Genomic DNA, 5,533 nt, shown 5'->3' on the forward strand with positions numbered 1-5,533 from the left:
TGTCAAAAGAAATCATTATACGGTCTAGACAACTGAAGCTGTACTGGATGACCTGGACAATCGATAACCATCTTTGGGGAAATATTTAGGAAATTAATCGCTTGATGTTGTTAAGAAAATTTGTGACAAACCCATGCCAAGTTACATCATGCATGAGGACCACACGTTGTAATATGCAACAATTCAACATAACAGTTATAGGAAACGCGCGTGCTAGCTGTCCTCCTTCATTGCTTCTAATTTGATTTACTTTAAAAGATATATTGGTCCGTTTATTTACTGTGTTTCTCGTAACTTCCATATTTTACACATATTTGGCATTACGATCATTTCACTAATGCGTTACGGAATATGGTTAGTAATTTATAGCGTAGTTCGATCCTTATTTGCTAGTAATCTTGTGTTGATTTAAAAGAAGTAAAACACTATATAAAGCTGTATATTAATGAATTATAGAACCGTTCACTTGGCAGCTTTTCTCGCAATACATGTATTAAAAGCAACTTTATTTTCTGGCACAACAAGACATTACATGACTACGTTCAAAGATGTCATCACAGCACAGGAATAAAAAGAACAAACAAAAAATGAATAAAACAAAAAAATATCAAACCTAATGGCTAGCTTTGATAACTCGTCAAAATATCTGATCGGTGTTCTAGAGATACTTAAGCAATACCAGAACGCGGCGATAGCAACAATGACGTCAAATACTACAGATAGTTACATCACAGTCACAGAGCATCATGTTTCAAGTGACTAGGAAATCCATGGTAATGTTTTGGGCAGACGAGCTATCCCTGCGTTCTTGAAATGTTCTGAATCCGAAATATTGATCTTGTACAGCACGTGGTAACTAAATTTGATAGACAAAATGTTTGGACGGATTGCGCAGCAGAGAAGGGCATTGACACAATTTAACTTGGTAAGTCTGACAGCAAAATGTCCGATGCGTACCTGCTTCTTTGCGACAACGAGTGAGATACGGTTTCAGATCTGGTCATCAAATCTTACAGGTGCGGATGTATGTGTGGATATCAGAGGTATATCCTATTATTTGTGGACTTATCAACGGACATTTCAAAAGATTGTGAAGATTGTGCACTTATCAGTCGTGTTAAGGAATAAAATTTCCAAAATCTCATCATCGTACCAACCGGATTCAGACGAAACTATCTCCGCTAAGCCTCGATTCTTGGTCCCGGACTGGACATTCGATACAAAGATTTGACATTTCTTTCAAGTGAGCAGCGTATATATTAGAAACATGCCTTAATGATGCTGTTCAATGTCACTGTTTTAGGAGATTTTGTAGAGGCATCTACATGTACTAGGAGACGGAAACTTGTATTCCTGATGTCTACATAAAGTAAACCTTGTACTGATGAACTTTCTAAACCAGTAAACGAAGACATAAAGGCTCGGAATGGTAGAAAAAAATGAGGTTCAATTTTCCAGTATAGCTCAGGTTGCAAGATTGGATTTAACTATCTCTGCAATATCAGTGCCATCAGAAAAAAAATATTTTCGGCAGGCGCACTTATTTTCGCAATGCTTTTAAAAAGATTGTCAACGAGCTGGTTGACAATATCGCTTTCTTGAGAAAAGTATATATAAAATAACTAAAATAAATTTTCAGTCAATGAACGAGTGTCATACAATGATATTTTATAAGATAGTGAATTGTGTGAGATTAATATGTGTTCAACAGGTAAAACTTACCATTAATTTTCCTTGACAGAGTAACAGTCCTTTATAATGAAAGTGTCTGTCTTATACAGTGACGCAAATAGTTTGCGAAATACATATACTATAATATTAAAACTATATGTTTGTTTGTTTGTTTTTGGTTTTACGTCACATCGACGCAGTATAGGTCATATAGCGACGTTCCAGCTTTACTTTTGGAGGAAGACCTCAGGTGCCCTTCCGTGCATTATTTCAGGCACGAACGGGCACCTGAGTAGAACCACCGTCGTTCCGTAAGCTACCTGGATAGCTTCCTCACATGAAAGAATTCAAAGTCCCTGTCGGGATTCGAACTCAAAGCAGTGAGCTCGAGGGGCAAGTGATTTGAAGTCAACAACCTTAACCACTCGACTACGGACGCCCCAACTACATGTATACTGTGATACCACACCCATAAAAATAGTTCAATCTCTACATGAGCATTCTCATAAATGAAGTGAGTACGGCCTTCAAATCATTACATGTATTTAATTAATTATTGCATCTTGGTTAATTTAAATTGACTTATTAAGTGCGGGATATTAATTGTATGAAGTTTTTTTTCTGGAATCAATTTCTATGTGCATTTCAATTGAAATAATTACAGCCTATACTACGTCATATACGAATGAACTTCCGTTTCCAACATCCCCTGTTTTACCCTACATGTGCGTCACAATGCATTCCTGTTGTTATGTTCTGGCTTTATTTGATGACCTGTGAACTTTCCATGTGGTTTCCGTCTTTTTATTGTGCCCCCCACTTTAGCGGGTAAGGCATTTAGATTTGCCTTTGTTAGTCCGTCACTCCGTACGTGCCTCTGTTCTCTTCTTGTATCACATGTACCTCTAAATGAGCCGCGTCATGACAAAACCAACAAAGTGTGTTTGTGATCATCATGGATCCAGACCAGACTGCGCATCCGCGCAGACTAATCAGGATCCATAGTTTCTCTACTTGTAATATGGTTCGTAAGTTAACAGCATTGATCCTGATCAGACTGCGTTGATGCGCAGGCTGATCAGGATCCATGTTGTTCGCAAACCCTCTATGTTGGTTTTGTCATGGCGAGGCTCAAATGTGCTTGAGCGAGAGTCAATAAACTTTACAGGAATGTTTGTCAGCATGTGTAATTGTGCACGTGGGTATTTACGTGTAGAATTATTCAGTTTTGATAGAGTTATTGCCCTTGACTTGGTGAAAATTTGCAAATTTCAACTTGTGTCGTGCATAGCCAAAAAAGTATTTGAGATAGAGACATATAACTTTACAGAAATGTAGATCAGTATGTAAAGTTGTGCACCTTTGAGTTATGCGTGTGGATTTATGAGGTATTTGTAGAGTTATTAGTCTTGACTTAGTTAAAATTTGCAATTTTCAATTTGTGTCGCGTGTAACCTAAAAATATTTTACCTAGTCATGAAACTTTACAGAAATGTTGATCAGCATGTGAAGTTGTGCGCCTCGGGTTTTGCTTGTAGATTTATTTATTATTGTAGAGTTATTGTCCTTGACTAAGTTAAAATTTGCAATTTTCAACATATGTCGTGCGTAGCCCAAATAGGGTTTGACCTAGAGTCATGAAAAAAAACCTAATAGAAATGTTGTTCAGCATATGAAGTTATGCACCTGAGGTTTCGTACGTGGATTAATTTAGTTTTGTCAAGGAATTAGTAAGAACTTTGAAATTTCAACTTGTGTCGCGCTAAGCCCAAAAGATATTTTACCTAGATTCATGAAACTTTACAGAAATGTTGGTCAGCATGTGTACTTGTTCACATGGGGTTTGCTTGTATATTTGTTCAGTATTTTTATAGTTATTCCCCTTAACTTAGTAAAAACATTCCAGAATGTTATGTGACGCGTACATCTAAAAGTGCTTGACCTAGAATCAACAAACTTTACAGGAATGTTGATAAGCATGTACAGCTGTACAACTTGGCTTTTAAATGTGGATTTATCTAGTTTTGTCAGAGTTATTGTCCTTGACTTAGTATAAACATTTAATTTTCAACTTGAATTTGACCTTGAGTCATGAAACATTACAAGACTGTTGGTCAGCATGTAGTTATTCACTTTGCTTCTGGATTTCGCATCTGCAGTTAGTCAATACATGTATTAGGAAAAAATGGATGTCGTTTTTAAGGCCCCAACCGCTTAGAGGTATGAATGGTCATGTAGAATTCATTTGTCTGTCCCTCTTTTATACTGCCCTGCTGTACGTCAGTAGACAGCGGAAAGTGGGGGGGGGGGGGCACCCGTGTCCTATGGGCATGTATGTATGTAGTTAATGCTTAATGATGGCCCTATGGACACATTTATAGGTTTGCTTATATAGTGTTTTTTGTGGTCTTCGATTCAGACCGACCCGTTATATTTCATGACTAGTTTTATGCCCGCCTAAACCCATCTAGAAGTGTATGTATGACACACCTAGTCCGCGCATATAACGTGTTTAGTATTAAACTATACCGAGCTTTAAAGATCCTGTAACACAATTTTTTATGGTTTTAAATCATAAATATGATGCTCAAATTAAGATTTATCAATATTGTAGGTTCCAAAAAGCATTATTTGTAAAGATAATACCGAATTTAACATTTCATGTAAATAAAGGGCGGTAATAAAAAATCTATTTTCTGTAAAGTTTAAGTCAAATTTTACAATAAGAAGTGAATGCGTATATTTTAATGATTGCATATAATATGCACAAATATTAGCAGTATATATTTTACATATTCTTGGATGTTTGAAAATTGTTTTATTTGCATAATTATGTAGTGTGGTTTATCACTTTGATCACAACATACAGGGTCTTTAACCTTTTAGTAATAAAGATATCAAACGACTGTAGTTAATGTTCCTGCCAAAAAAATACCTGTACAAGGCATTTGTAGCACGCATTTCTATGTTTAATATTGAATGCATTAACAGGGTGAAATTTCGCAATATCTCTCTCTCAATTTCACGATGGATGGATGTGTTAATCAAACATGCTTGAAATAATGTCTATGAACTTTTGCGAATTTAGTATATGTTAAAATTTCTTTTTGTAATGAAAGGCTCTTTAAACACTACAGGCGCTTTGCATAATGTTTTTCATCAAATTAATTTTGCTTGTCATGTCAATTAAGTCCGGTTCCATCAAATGTAGATTCATTTATATACACTAGAACATATTTATAATCTAATGAAAAAAGATTGTCCTTCGCCAATTCGTTTTTATAGTTACGAGGGTGATATTGGTGCGTTGGCTGTGCTCTATTTGCCATTACTGAAACGGTAAGATATGTATTAAAAAAGAAATGTTGTCAAAGCGGTTAAGAAATTATCTCATACAATTTACTCACGGCCACTGGTTGAATTTAGAGCATTTAACATGACCAAATTTGACTAAAATGTACATTTGAATATGCAAAATAAGAACCGAGATGCGACGTAGTTCCTTAGTTTCAATGCCGAAGGCTAAAGAAAAAAAGAGGAGCGAGTGGTTCCATTGTTAACGTGGATGCCGCAACCAGTGGTCTTGGTCAGGAATCGATCACTATTTTTATCAGCATAGCGTATCAGCAAATGAACTGTCCAATGGTAAAACCTTTTTGGAGGATCATATATTTTTCAGACGATGGTGTTCCTAAAGAAAACACATCTGTTAAGGAAAATGGATAATATTAAATCAAGTTACACTTGAGCTAAAGACACAGTTCGAAAAAAGGTGAGTAGCCCAATCAGCTACTAATGCTCCGGAGTACAGGTAATGTTTTGTAAAGCCCAAATGATTGAAAGCAACTCGGAATTCGCATGT

This window comes from Ruditapes philippinarum, unplaced genomic scaffold (assembly GCF_026571515.1).
Source record: "Ruditapes philippinarum isolate M1 unplaced genomic scaffold, ASM2657151v2 ctg4476_1_1_1_1, whole genome shotgun sequence".
Lineage (NCBI taxonomy): Eukaryota > Metazoa > Mollusca > Bivalvia > Venerida > Veneridae > Ruditapes > Ruditapes philippinarum.